The following is a 15849-nucleotide window of genomic DNA, read 5'->3' as shown; positions in this document are numbered from 1 at the left end:
AACTGACGGAGCTTAATCTCTTTTTCGGCTTCAATTTCTAATTTCTTCACCTGGAGACGTAGATCATTCTCTGCTTTTCTCACCCTCTCCTTCTCTTCTGCTTCCAAATAGCGTAGAGTCAGCCGTACTTTAAGTTCGGCACCGGAACCAGAAACATGAGGAGAGGATGCATCAAAGCGGGGCGAGGTGACAGGCATTGCAGGAACACCCTCTGGTGGACGAATGGGTATGAGATGGTCCTTCACATCTGAAACAGAAACACCAGGAGAAACAGCCTCCCCCATAATAGCATGGTCAGCATACATAAGCTCTTCCAGAACACCCATCTGAATCAACTTCCCCACCACATGGTTTTTAATTTCTGTTTTTAGGTTTTGCGTAGACACACTAATGCCAAAATGAGCAGCAATAAGCAAAAGATCATCCTTGCGACATAAGTCAACTTTAAGATGGCTAGGGTGATCCAAAAAGTCCTGTAAATCAAGCATCGTGTGAAAACAAATGTAAATGTCAAACACAGGTTAAGGAGATCCCGGACAAGCCCCCAATTATGTTACATCCACAAACGTACAAGACTAGGGCTGGGGGGTATTCCAGAAAGCAGGTTATGCTAGCTCCCACGGTAAGTTTGAGGCTAAGGAAGTTGAGAACCTCAGCTTTTGGTTCCAGAAATGGAGGTATGTTTCATTAGTTGCCATAGCACCTAATGCTCTGAACATAACCTGGTCTGGAGCAGGTTTATTTGAAGGTTAGTTTGTGTTCAGAGAGGTGAAGCAGCATGGCGTGTCCATTTGAAGATAATTTAGTGGATGAAGAAGCTCAGATAATACTTTTTCCACCGTGAGAGGCTGATAAGACCACATATGGATGTTGGAAAAATAAAATGTTTTACATTGTTGATCTAAATTCATTATTTGCTTCAGTTAAGATCATTAAAAATATTTTTTTTGTTAAGTCAGTTTAAAAATAAGACGTAGTTTTCAGACAGTTATTTTAGTTTTATTCAAATTAATTCAATTAAGTAGGTGTAACTTTGCTGCTGCTGTTAGATCGGCACCACAAGGGATTGTGGGATACAATTCCCTTTTGCCTGTCTGGATGGATTTGGGTTTAAGTGTGGCTTTTTGACCAAATGTGTTTAGTTGTTTAGCTGTTTTACTGTGTTTTGCCGAGTTATTTTGTCCTACTTTGCTTAAGTCTCTGCTCCATGAGTGAGAGGGAGGGAGAGGATGATGAGTTTATATAGCACCCCTACAGTCAAGTGGTGTAATGACAATGTTGGAAAATTCCTAAATGAATGTATGCACTAAGGGCATATTGTGTCATTCTTTTTAATGTCATAAAAATGAGTATATCTGCCGGCTCATTAAGATGGAAAAAATATTAATTGAATTGGAGTAATATGACATTTAGTTAAATAAATATGTAAATTTGAGTTCTATAAACCAGTGGTCCCCAACCTTTTTGTCACCGCGGACCGGTACAACGCAAGACATGTTTACCGCGGAACGGGGGGGAGGGGGGGTTGAGGTGCAACGCAAGACACGTGTACCGTGGACCGGGGGTGGAATTTTCTCTTTAGTAATAATAATAATAACAATAATAATAATAAACGTAAATCCACTGTGTAATCATGTGCAACTTTATTAGCGGTGTCCTCGTAACGTCACACCAACAACAGAACATCACATGAGCAAAATCGTTTCTACCGTGACACACTCTGGTTGCTATGGTAAGTGTGACACATGTAACAGAGAGAATCCGGTCACTTTTCAAAATAAAACGTTTTTTTCGAGAGAAAAAAAAATAAAATAAAAAATCGAAATTATTTTTTCTTTCTGTGCGTCCCGGTGCCAGAATTTCCCGCGGACCAATACCGGGCCGCGGACCGGTGGTTGGGGACCACTGGTATAAACAATTATTGAGTTTTATAGACGTAAGAAATTAGGTTGAATGAATTTAACTCAATTACTTGTTTCCAATAGAATTCATTTAAGGTGGCAAAATTGGATAAGTTTTATATATATATGCGTCACAAGGAAAATGGAAATAAGATCAGAAACTCGTGCGTTTACTTTGTCTGTTCTTCTAGTACACGCAGAAACTCTTTCTTTTGATGCTAGAGCTGTATTACTTTTTTGATGGTCTTATAATCTTTATATGCCGTCATTAATCTCCGACTCCATCTCACGGAACTGTAGCACTATCTTTTTTTCACCACGCGTTTCCATGGTAACTCCGGAATCGGCGTTCCATTGAGAATATCTTTATGTACTTGTCATGCACGTAATTACGCTAACTCATATCCAGTTTTTTTGAACCGACATACCCAGAGTAAGCAAGTTCAGGCAGATTTCAGCTGGAGTTCAGGGTTAAAGTCAGGGTAGTTTAAACATGCTTCCTGGAATACCCCTCTGGAATAACATAAACAGGAGACAGCATTACTTTTACAGACGACACTTATCCTGCATGGCAACATTATTTTCCCAACCGCACCTCACAATAGAAAGATGCACCACCTTGAACCCTGCTACATTGTTGCCACTACCTTATGATGGAAGTGTTCATGATTGCCAAGAATTAGCAGAACAAACAGCAAAAAGCCGACATGACCTAAAAGATCAACCACTGCCAAAAGGTGAAATACTTCATGTAGATGGTTCTTCAAAGAAAAATGAATAAGGAAAAACCCAGACAGGACTGTTGTGACTCAAACCATAGCTTTAAAAGCAGAGCCATTGCCTTTGCATTATTCAGCTCAAGCAGCAGAGTTAATAGCTCTGACAGAAGCATGTAAACTAATGAAAGGAAAAAGATGTAACCATTTACACAGACAGTCAATATGCATTTGCAACTGTACATACCTTCGCACAATATTGGAAAAATCGAGGCATGATAACGTCGACTGGAAAACCAGTCACGCATGCAGACCTATTATCTGCGTTATTAGTGGCGGTACAATGACCAAAAACATTAGCCATTTGTAAATGTACAGCTCACACAGTAGGAATTGATGACATCTCTAAATGAAATGCTTTCGCTGATAAAATGGCTAAGGAAGCCGCGACAAAACCTATCCAAACATTTGCACTAAAAATTAATGAAAATGAGAAATTGACAATGAAATACTTAAAGAAATGCAACAGCAGAGTTTGGAACCTGAAAAAGAGCTCTGGAAGGAACATAATGCTAAACTCCTAAATGAAATATATGTATGACCAGAAAACAAACCTGTTTTACCAAAAAATCTTTATAAATGGGCAGATATATTGACCCATGGGGTAACCCATGTATCAACGGGAGAAATGATGGGGCAGGTAAACAAACATTACACGACCTATGGATTTAATTCTTATTTAAAAAAAATCTTAGATCAAAATGAGGGAAGTTTCCACCTCCCCAATATCCCACATGGACTTTATGGAATTAAACAACAGTGAAGGGAAAAAAGCCAGGCTGATAGATCGGCACATACCTGTTGCCAGAGAGGCTGGACAGGCGTGCAGAACCACAGTGCATGCATGTAACTGTCGGGTAAATTACTATCACAGTGCTCGCAAATGTCTGACTTACTGAGACCCATCTTGAACATCCTCTGTCCAGTGTAGTAACTCCTGTGAAGAGTTTTGAAATGGATTAGCTGCAGATTTGTAAGCACATGTAACCACTCTGGGTGGGATTACTTGAGTAGTGGCATTCTAACAGAAGCTTGTTGTCACATCTTCAATTTCCGGTGTGTTTCAGTAGCCCACTTTCCATCATATATATATATGAAAAATGTGTAGATAGATAGATAGATAGATAGATAGATAGATAGATAGATAGATAGATAGATAGATAGATAGATAGATAGATAGATAGATAGATAGATAGATAGATAGATAGATAGATAGATAGATAGATAGATAGATAGATAGATAGATAGATAGATAGATAGATAGATAGATAGATAGATAGATAAACAGGCACATGGATCAATTCATGAGTAACACACAGAAAGGCATTGGTAGAGACTCCAGAGGAGCCAAACACCAACTCGTGGTCGACAGAAAAGTCGCCCAAGACTGCAAGTCACGACACACCAACCTGTGCACAGCCTGGATTGATTACCAGAAGGCCTATGACTCAATGCCACACACATGGATCACTGAATGCTTGGAGCTGTACAACATCAACAGGACTCTAAGCGCTAGCGCTTCGGTGCTGTCCTGTAGGCCAGCTCTTTCTAGCCATTGGTAGGACTTCTTGATATCAGCCACTTCAGTTATGGTCCCGTGGTACATCCCATGCAGGGGTTTGTCCTCCCATGAGGATCTGTCCTCCAGCACTGAATCCTCTGCTCTCTATTGCCTGAGACATTCACTGAGCACACTGTCATTTGGGGCCTTGAGCTTGATGTACTCATGCATCTTGGATGTTTCATCCTGGATTGTGGCTTCTACACTCACTAGTCCTCGGCCTCCTTCCTTGCGGCTAGCATACAGTCTCAGGGTGCTGGATTTGGGATGGAACCCTCCATGCATGGTGAGGAGCTTTCGTGTTTTAACATCCGTGGTCTGTATCTCTTCCTTTGGCCATCTTATTATTCCTGCAGGGTATCTGATAACTGGCAGTGCGTAGCTGTTTATTGCCCAGGTCTTATTTTTGCCATTGAGCTGGCTTCTCAGGACTTGCCTTACTCGTTGGAGGTATTTAGCTGTTGCAGCTTTCCTTGTTGCCTGCTCCAGGTTGCCATTTGCCTGTGGAATTCCAAGGTACTTGTAACTGTCCTCCATGTCTGCTATTGTTACTTCTGGAAGTGAGACCCCTCCTTTGTGGACTACCTTGCCTCTCTTTGTACCCATCCGGCTGCATTTCTCGAGCCCGAATGACATCCCAATGTCAGTAATGTAGATCCTGGTGGTGTGGATCAGAGAGTCAATATCACGCTCGCTCTTAGCATATAGCTTGATGTCATCCATGTATAGGAGGTGACTGATGTTGGCCCCATTTCTGATTCGGTATCCATAGCCAGTCTTGTTGATTATTTGGCTGAGGGGGTTCAGACCTATGCAGAACAGCAGTGGGGACAGAGCATCACCTTGGTATATCCCACATTTGATGGACACTTGTGCAAGTGTCTTCCCATTGGCTTCAAGGGTGGTTTTCCACAGCTTCATTGAGTTTCCTATGAAGGCTCTTAGAGTCCTGTTGATGTTATACAGCTCCAAGCATTCAGTGATCCATGTGTGTGGCATTGAGTCATAGGCCTTCTTGTAATCAATCCAGGCTGTGCACAGGTTGGTGTGTCGTGACTTGCAGTCTTGAGCGACTGTTCTGTCGACCAGGAGTTGGTGTTTGGCTCCTCTGGAGTCTCTACCAATGCCCTTCTGTGTGTTACTCATGAATTGATCCATGTGCCTATTTATTTTGGTTGCAATGATGCCTGACATAAGCTTCCATGTTGTGGAGAGACAGATTATTGGCCGATAGTTGGATGTGACCGCACCCTTTGAAGGATCCTTCTGGATCAGGATCGTTCGCCCTTCCGTTAGCCATTCGGGGTGAGTCCCATCTCTTAGCAGCTGGTTCATTTGTGCTGCCAGGCGCTTGTGTAGTGCGGTAATTTTCTTTAGCCAGTAGGCATGTATCATGTCAGGGCCCGGTGCTGTCCAGTTCTTCATACCTGAGACTCTGTCTTGGATGTCTGCCACTGTGATGGTTACTGGATTCTGTTCAGGGAGGTTGCTATGTTCTTTTCTCAGAGAGACCAGCCACTGGGCATTGCTGTTATGAGCTGTCTCTTTCTCCCATATACTTTTCCAGTACTGTTCAGTTTCTAGCCTTGGTGGGTCTGCTCGACTGTTTTGACCCTGCCACTGAGCGTACACTTTTGCAGGTTGAGTTGCGAAGAGCCTGTTTATTCGTCTGGCTTCATTGTCTCTTGTGTACCTCTTTAGGCGGCTGCTCAAGGCTAGGAGCCTTTGTTTGGCAGTTTCCAGTGCTTCAGGTATGGGCATCTGGCTGTATCTCTTCGGTACTTGCTTTCTCATTGTACCTCTTTGAGCCTATGTCAGCTTACTCACATCCTTCCGAGTTGCCTTGATTTTGGCCTCTAACCGTTGCTTCCATGGTGGGTACTGTTTTCTTCCATGGTTGCTCTTGTAGCCAAGCATCTCAAGGATCACTGCTGCTGAAGTGTAAACCAGTTCATTGGTTTCTGTGATGGTTGTGGTAGGAATTGCCCTCAATGCTTCATTCACAGTTTCCAGTAGACTTTCAGGCAGTACATCACTTAACCATTGTAGCTGGTGTCGGGGTTGCCTAGTGTTCATTGTAGACATGATCTTGTGTTTCAGGTCAGTTGCTGCCTTGCTCAGCGTAATTGTGGTTGTTGGGGCTGTGTACCCAATCTCAGGGTGGGAGTGTGGTATAGCGTCCTCTCTGACCTGCTGTTCTGGCTCTCCCGTGGCATTGTATTGTATCGCTTCAATCTCAAGTTGTGATAGGAGTTGCCGTTTGTGTATGTTAGAGCACTGGGCTACCAGTTTTTTGGCAGTTAGCCTTGATTGTGGGTTTCGAAGCATCCATTCATTCCACATTCTCTGCATGTAACCCCTCTGGGTGGGATTACTTGAGTAGTAGCATTCTAACAGAACCTTGTTCTCACATCTAGTCCATGTCCGTCTTGTTGTTCATGTCCGTCAGCACCTGACGCAGACCTTGTCTGGTCGGGCGACGTCTGAGCCGGCATGACATGTGGTTCATTGTCTCTCATGTTGTGAGGTAGGCATTAGCATTAAGGGCCTTGCCCAAGGACCATCACTGGGTGATGTTAATTGCCCGTCATTGTTATGGTAATTGCCCCACTTCCATGGTTATTGCCCCATTTCCATCAACCAACCGAGCTACCCAGCCGGTTTATATATATATATATATATATGTGTGTGTGTGTGTGTGTGTGTGTGTGTGTGTGTGTGTGTGTGTGTGCGTGTGCGTGTGCGTTTGTGTATATAATATGTGCCACTTTGCACAGTCCTGAGAGACATTGTAAACTATCATGTGAATTTTTCCAATCGCGTCCAGACAAAATGAAGGCTGATATTATTCCCACATATTTCATATTTACGTACATCCTATTTTTAATCCAATATATAATATTTTTTGTACTTCAGATTCTGTAGATACTCAAAATTAAATGACTCAGAATCGGACTGGGGCCAAAGAAACTGATCGGGGCATCTTTATTTTTAAAAATCCTGCATATCATATTTTTTGTCCTTTTTAAAAAAAACATTGTTTATGTGGCAGAAATAATGTTAAAATAGGCTTCAACCCTTTAACATAAGAGCTTTAGCCACTGCATCTCTGGCTTTTTCTATGCAACTGCCTTTTTTTAAATTGAGCTTCATCTGACATCATCTTATTAAACATTAAACTTTGGGATCGCGGTGTACTGATATGTACTGATATGTGATATTCTCTGAAGAACAGGTTGTTCTTTTTCTTCACCTTAATGAGGTTTCTTGTTACAGATGCAACTCAATGTCCAGCAGTTTAATTTGGTTCCAACTTGATAACAATTCAAAAATCATTCTAATGTTTAACTTCTCTTGCTTTTTCACCAACAAGTATGTAATAAAGGAATAGTTGTCAGCCAAGGCAGCACAATAAAACATGCACCACTTTAAAGTCCTCTGAACTTTTTCTGGCATTTTACCCTTCTTTCCTTGGTGTAGGGTTTAGTTTATTTAAATGTGAATACAAAATCTTTGTATTGTTCATTTAAGCAAACCATGTGAAAACACATAATTGTTAATCACCATTGCTGAGACTGACAAAAAACACAGTCTAGTCCAGCTTTTTATAGAGACCCTAATTATCCTGTTTAATGCTTTTTTGTCTGGTGCTTCCTCATATGGAACCATTCTTCTGTGTCTCCATCTGTGTGTGTGTGGGGGGGGGTTGCTGCGGCACTTGTCTTCACAGCGATCCTCATCAGGTTTGTGAATCAAAACCACAAGCTAGGTCTGATGAATCAAAGAACGAATCTGAGGGGATCTGCTGCTTATCTGAACGACCATCTGACCAAAAGGAATGCTGAAATGGCCAAACGGGCTTCTCAGGAAGCACAAGCAGATTGAGAACACTTGGGTTAAAGGCTGCAGGATTTACGTCAAACCACTCAGTCCACCGGACCGGTCCAAGGTTCTGGTTATGAACACCATGAAGGATTTTGAGAAGTATTTGATCATGGACATCTGAACCAACATGCAGTAATAAATCAAAGAGTCAAATAATTTCAAGAAATATGATGCCTGGATTCATCGCTTTCTCCCAAAAGTCTGAAGTGACCCTGACTTTCAGCAGAGTTCTGACCTGCAGACAACTTGACCTCAACTTTCAGCGCCGCTGATATCAGCTGAAGAAGGATATGGTCCTGAATGTAATATCTGCAGACATAACATCGAACAGAAATATAAACTCTGTTTAACCCCAGAAGAACGGCTGTTAATCAGCAGAAGAAGGAATACCAACCTTGGTCATTCGACAGATCATGGACCCTTTTTTTTATTTTACTTCACAGCATTTCCTTATTATAAAAAATAAAAAAAAAACAAAATAAATGATAAATCAAATGTTGAAAATGGTTTAATTTATTGACTTATGATGATATTACTTCACTTACTCCAAAAATTGAAAAATTGATTCATAAATTTTTTCTAATGTAGCATAATTTCACACATATTTTAACTTTTGATTCTTGATCAAATTTTGCTAAGAACATTTTTGAAACAGTGTTATGTCTATTTTACTGATATAGTATTTTTATTAATCATATACATGATTTTTATCATTGACATAATCTGAACATATTTTGGATAAATTATCTGCATTTGCTATGTTGTTTTCTAAAAGTTATTTTTACATAATAATTTAAGTAATTCATCTTTGTCATGTGCTTTATTGATACTTCAGGATTCTTAATTCTGTCCGGATATTGATAAATCATGTAATAAAATGGTTATGGTAGAACAGGGGTGGGATTATATATAAATTCGCTTCCGTCCACTCCCTTTCAAGTAATATTTATTAATATGTCTAATTATCCTGAGTTTGATTCGTCATTGTATGAATGTTAAACTGATGATTTTATTGTTTTTGTGTAATATTTTTATTTGATTGCTTGAAATAAACCATTTCAAATGAAAAAATCAAATCAATATAAGGGTTAAACTGGGAGAACTGGGTGGGTGGAGGGATGAATGGGTTGAGGGAGGTGTATTTCCTTTGCGTGAATATCCAGTTTTTTCCTTTAAAAAAGAAAAACCTATTTCTGTTTTAAATCATTTCCAATTTTTACGAGGACTGCAATCTGCGGACTGCAATCTGTCTGGCTGCTCTGCATGAGCGAGCTGCTGGACACAGTAGAACTCCCAGGGGAACTGTTTCCAAGCAAAGGATCGGCTAGTAGTAGTAGCTACTTGTCTACAGGGACAAAGGTAGCAGCTCTACAAAAAATGCCTTAAATTGTGGGATTGCTACATTTCATTTTCCCTTCCTGAACAAAAAACATGGCGGATATTTTTGCTTTTTGTTGGTGAAGCGTGGAGATTCTGTTGGAATGAAAGCGCACAGATGGGGAGTTTCCAATTCAAACCTAAGATTTATTCTCAGAATTCCTTGTGTTGAGTTTAAGCTCCTTGCATGCTCCAATGAAATTTGTGCCTCAGTCCGACCTCAGTGTTTACAGAAGGTCCCCAATGGCGCTGAAACGTCTGAGGCCATTGATGAAGCTTACAGGTGTCATTGTCTCTATTACCTCAATGTGCACGGCTCTGGTGCTTAAGCATGTAAACCTGATAGCCCATTGCTTATTCTAAACATATCCTCCTCTTGTTTTCCAAGCTGTAACTGTCCATGGTCCAAAAACATCCAAGCCAACATGAGAGAATGGTGGTTCCATAGACAGCCTGTTGGAGGGCTATTCTGACATCTTCTGATCTTCCAACCTACCTCTTAGTCTTTTAATGACTACACATTTATGTATAACACTGGACACAAGTTGTTTTTCTCCAATTACCCATAGTCCAGCTGCTCGAACGGTGCCTTCAGTAAAATGTCGTCCATGGTGTGCTGACTGCTCATGATATTTTATGACCAAGAGTGTGGCAGTGTGTGTGTTGGGAATGATGAGAGGGTGTTTTTGATCAAAGGTCATATCAGTCGAGGAAATACGGCCACCGACCCTCAATAGCCCATCTTTGTCAAGAAATGGGGCCAAGTTCCGGAGTGCTCTTTGTTTTGGGAATTTGTTAATTAAGGCATTAACACTCCCCTTTAAATCATGATGGGCAGTTTTAATAATGACCGTCACTGCCTGTGCACCTTTGTCTTTGACGTTGTCAATCTTTGTGAAAATCTCTGAAACCGATGAGAACCCAACAAGCCATTTGTGCCCTTTTTGCTAAAAACTGTTGCCTCTGGCGGGATTTCTGGATCCACCTCAGGATGTAGCAACTCAAAGGTGACAGGATGAGCACTGTGATCTTGTTGGGTTTTTGTAAGCCAGTTGGTGGTCTTGAGAGCTCCCGCATTTGTTGGTCGAGTGCCATGGTCAGCTGGGTTTTCTTCAGTGTTGACATAATGCCACTGGCTTGGATCAGATGACCCTCTGATGCGTGTTATTCTGTTGGACTTGTCATGACTTGTCAAAGCTAGACAGACCCAGACGCTGAAACCCAGAAGGAAGACAGGAGGTGAGTGAAGGTAAATAATAGATTTAATTTTTCCAGCGGATGAATTTGTCCTGTTGTGGCGGGGAATGGCAGGAACGGCAACTCCAGATGAGAGGGTGGATCTTGACGTGGCTGGAGGTTCGACTGTGGCCCGTGGCGTGGCTGGAGGTTCGGCTGAGGCCAGAGCTGAGGCCTGATGTATGGAGCGTTGAGAGGAGGTAGGTAACTCCGGGGATAACTCCGCTTGGGCTGAAGCTGAAGCTGGCGTCCACTCGTGGGATATGTAGGTCCTGGACATAAAAAGACTAGAGTTTAGACGAGGGTAAAGATACGTAACAGGAAAACTTGAAAGAGACCAGACAAGCACCATCAGGGGCAACGAACTAGCGTTGAATTCTGGTCCTGGCGCTCCTTAAGTAGGTCTGGCAGGTTGATGAGATGAGTGAACGCAGCTGGGACGAATCAGTGGCCAAGCAGAGAGGGGAGGGGGAAGATAGTTGACAGAGGCACCATGACAGTACTCATACACATAAAATCTACGTGCAGTGTTGTGAATGTAGCCCAGCACTATCCTACTGTCTGTGTAGAATCTGACTGAATTGATGTCAATGTCTATTTCGTCTGCAATAAATTTTGCCAGCTCTGTAGCTAAGACAGCTGCACAGAGTTCCAGGCGTGTTAGCTTTAGCATGGCTCGTAGGTTTATTGCCTTTGGTCGTCAAAAATTACTGGCTTGTGCAACTTTCCAGTGGACTTGGAAGCAAGGAAACAGTGGTTGAATGCAGTTGGCGTTGAATCCAGAGAACTGTCTCTTGGTGATGGGATTCGCTATGAATGTTTATCTCAGGATAGATGCTAATACTTTATCCTTATTAGCTATGATGCTAGAGTCATCTGACAGCGGTCCCTGTTTTTTTTTAAATTTGTCTGAATTAAATTATTATATTTCTTTTACAGATAGATTTTTGTATGTTTAGTCTGCTTTAATGTTATAAAGTTCTTTTTACAAGCTTTATACTTTGTTTTTGTTAGTGGTAAAAACTGTCCTCACTTTAGATGAGTTGTTGCAAAACATTTGATAAACTGTTAACAAAGATAATTAATACAGTTTTTAAGGTTATAAGCAGTTTAGTAATATGGTTTTTGAGGACAATGGTCTGACTTAAGATGTTAATGAATCTTATTAACACTTTCAGGTATTTGCAAGACATCTATAATGCTAATAAATATCTTAATAGCATCTTACAAATTAATAAAGCCTATTAATTTGTTAAGTTAGTTAATAAAACTTATTAAGCTTATTAACACTTTGGCTTGTGTGAGACATCTATAATGCTAATAAACGTCTTACTAGAACCCCAAACAATAATATTACTTTGTTAACAAAGGTTGTTAAGAAATCTTATTAGGCTCATTAACACTGACAAATTTGTTAGGCATCTATAATTCCAATAAATGTATCATTAGCAACTTGTAAACATTCCAATAATAATGCTTGTAAATGTGTTAAGTAATTTAATAAACCTTATTAGACTTATAGTACTAATCAATGTTTTACTAACACTCTAAAAATTCTGTTGTAATGCTTGTTAATGGGTTAACAAAGATTGTGAAGGAATCTTAATATAAAGTGTTACCAAACTTTCAGCTTCTTTGGCCCAGAGCCAAGTCCGGGCACATTCCAGCTAACAATGTTAAGACTGGTCATAACTGTTGTAATTGTGAGTGTAAGCCTAAATAATGTGTGTGTGCCGGTCCGTGTGCACATGCCTGCTGCGCGTGCCTGCTGCACCGAGAAGTGATGTGCGTTGTTAGTGAATGTTTCCTGGCTGCGAGCTGCATTTTGCATGTGTCCTATGTGAGGATATGTTAGGTTTTTGCAGTTTATCAATGTGTGTGTGCGGGATCGCGTGTGCATGCCCGTGTAAGCGTGCACACGTTCCGTGCATAAAGAAATACTTACCGTGGATACATTGCCTTTACCTTAATTACAAAAGAGGATGGGGGGGACTAGAGAAAGTAGAGAAGAAAAGAGAACAGAAAACAAAAACAACGAAACAACAAAAACATGAATGTGAAGGGGAAAAAACAGTTTTCCTGAGAGGTGTGGATTATTGATGATCCAATTTCCATTAGCAGGTGTCATCTGGACAGCGCAGGTGTCAGTGCGCATCTGAAAGACTTCAGCACAGCCAGGGTTTTAACTCTGGGTCCCTAAAGAGCCGGCCGTCCACGTACAGCCTGTCAATAGCGACTACCGCTCGGGACCCAACGGTGAGGTGCTTCCTTCATAGCGAGAAGAGGATTTTCCTACGGATCTCGACCGGAAACTGATTGTTAACGCTGACGTGCGTTCCCTTCAGCTCCCGGCCTCTGCTCTTCACCAGCTCCTTTTGCTTGTAGTGCTCAAAATTTGCAACAATTGGACGCAGACGCTGGTTGTCTGGCCTCTTTCCTCAGAGCCGATGAACCCTACGGAAACAGATCTTCTGCACTTCATCCTTGGGGAGTTTCAGGTGGTCTTCCATGAAGGACTTCACTGTTGCCTCCCGGTCTTCTCCTGCTTCCTCTGGAATCCCCGAGTTCACTAGATTGTCCCTCATGCTCCTCGCCTGAAGTTTCAGGAGAGTTTCCTTGATGGAACGGTTCTCCTCAGAAAGATGAGCGGTGTCGCTGCTCAGGGTCTTGATGGTCTCTCTGAGTGCCTGGTTCTCCGCTGAGAGCTCCTGCACCTTAGCTGGCTGAAATCCAAAGACTCTCCCAGGCCTCGGAATTCTCCAGCAAGTTTAAACGGCAATCGAGGCTGGAGAGCTTTTTATCTATTGAGTCCAGAATTTAGAACTTCAGGAGAAGAGTCAGGGTGCTGTTTGTTTATGCCGTTCAGCAGGAGAGAGAGCGCTGTGTTTACGTTGGCGTCCGGCGGGATGTACACAGCCGTGATAATCACAACAGTCAGCTCTCTTGGTAGAAAAAAAGGCCGACATCTAACAGACATGAGCTCCACATCGAAGCTCCACATCTGCAGTTGGATCAGAAACTTCCTGTCTTACCATATCCAGAAAGTCAAGATGGTCCTCATCTCTCTACAGCTCTCAGCATCAACACTGGCCCCCTTCTGTACACCCTGTATACATATGACTGTGTCAGCATCCACCCAGACAACATTGTCATTAAGTTTGCAGACGACACCACCGTGGTGGGGCTCATCTCTGGTGGAAATGAAACAGCATACAGGGATGAGGTCCACAAGCTGGTGGGGTGTTGTGCAGACAACAACTTGGTTCTCGACATCTCCAAGACCAAAGAACTAATTATTGACTTCAGGAGGAAGAAGTTCAATATTAAGCCCATCAACATCAATGGGGAATGTGTGGAGAGGGTGCCCAGCTGCAAGTTCCTAGGAGTGGACATAGATGCAGACCTCCAGTGGAGCTCCAACACCTCAGAGGTTGTGAAAAAGGCCCAACAGCGTCTCCACTTTCAGAGGATTCTCAGGGAGACCGATCTGAAGCGGGAGCTGCTGCTCCATTGAAAGTGCGCTGACATACTGGATCTCCGTGTGGTTCTCCAGCTGTGCCACAGCACACAAAAATGTATTGCGGAGGGTCATTAACACTGCCCAAAAAACCATTGGACATCCGCTTCCATCCCCACAACACTTCCTGACATGCAGCATCTTTGATGGGCTGCACACACCCAGGACACGGGTGTTTGAGCAGCTGCCTTCTGGTAGAAGATTCAGAGTGCTGAGAGCAAGGACAAATAAACCAAGGGACAGTTTTTACAACCAGGCAATAACCTTAATTATCGCAAAAAATTAACACCAGGTCATTTTAAAAAATCTTTTTTTCCTTCTTTTTCTCTAAATGCACTGATGTGGGACAGTCTCCCAATTTCATTGTACTTTGTACGAAGTATCACTGTGCAATGACAATAACAATTTATCTTATCTTTGTGATACTGTCCGTGAAAAGTGCTATACAAATAAAGCTTAATTACTACTTAAAAACAGATAAGGTGTTTTACAATCGCGTTTCATGCTCTGTTGTAAGCCGTGTAATGGGGGAGCCTGAAGTGGCCTAGCCAGTCTCCAGAAAAGAAAATGTTACCATTATTGTAGAAGTACTACATTTTTCCATGTTGACAAATGTAGCTACTGCACGTTTTGGGATGAGATAAGGTTCTCCATTCAAGTTTCTACAAAACTTCTCCCTAAACATTTCAGTGCTCACATCTGTTCTAAAGGCACTTCACTTTTTCTGTGCCACCCCTGGTATTCCGGCAAAAGAAGTAACAGTTATTTACTGACATATTAAATTGTAATGATTGACCATTAGGAGTGGAATTCATTTTCGTTTTTCATCATATTCACATCAAAAAATGTAAAAATGATCATTTGGACTTGGTTTTGTAAATATTTTATGAAAACATTGACTGTATCAGAGAATGACTATTTTGCAATTTCTTGAGTTCCTGACACAAATTGTGCAACAAGCTCTTCAGTCTCAGGATCGAGGCTATGGCCTTTTTTTAGCCTAAGCCAAACAAATAACTTTGCTGATTGGGTCAGTCTTTGTAAGAACGATGTTTATACTTATGACCTTTACTTTAGTGTGATCACATTGCTTGTTGACACAATTGGTGACACTGACCAGTTTTAGTCATCACTAGTTAGAAAATGTGGGCCCTGTATCCATGACTTCTTTGATAAGAACTCGTTTGCTCTCATTCCCCGTGAGGCATGGTCTGCAGGGTTCAACTCTGAGTTAACATATTTCCACTGACTGGAGTAAAAATGTCCTCTGATAAAAACCACCCAATTTGCTACAAAGATTTTAACCCTTGTACTATCTTAGATGACCCCCCCCTTACATTGACGTGTTCTCCGTACCATGACAAAGGTGGATAAAGGTGGAAAGATTTCATGTAATCCATGGACACCAGTGAAGATCACAAATCATTGAAGAAAAAAGGTTCAGAGCACTGTCTAGTGGGTCTAGATGACCCAACTCCCAATGTTAAAGTGCCTAGGATAGCACAAGGGTTAAGGTATGGAGGCTAAAACAACTTTGCTGTTACTATTTCACTTTGTTAGGTGGAACCCTCAATTCGCACACAGTTCACCTAGCTC

The 15849-nt window shown here is 41.7% G+C and overlaps 1 long non-coding RNA gene across 1 annotated transcript; it reads right to left on the bottom strand.

Moving 5' to 3' along the window:
- Positions 1-10745: 10745 nt before the first annotated feature.
- Positions 10746-11208, bottom strand: LOC144986872 (uncharacterized). Its single transcript, XR_013650750.1, has 2 exons — positions 11086-11208; positions 10746-11008 (listed from the first exon to the last, which is right to left on the bottom strand). It is a non-coding gene; the product is annotated as an uncharacterized LOC144986872 (long non-coding RNA).
- Positions 11209-15849: the final 4641 nt, after the last annotated feature.

This window comes from Oryzias latipes, chromosome 17, assembly GCF_053564925.1.
Source record: "Oryzias latipes strain Hd-rR chromosome 17, Olatipes_Hd-rR_3.1".
NCBI lineage: Eukaryota > Metazoa > Chordata > Actinopteri > Beloniformes > Adrianichthyidae > Oryzias > Oryzias latipes.
The sequence above is the reverse complement of the archived record's forward strand: the minus strand, read 5'-3'. Positions and strand labels throughout refer to the sequence as shown.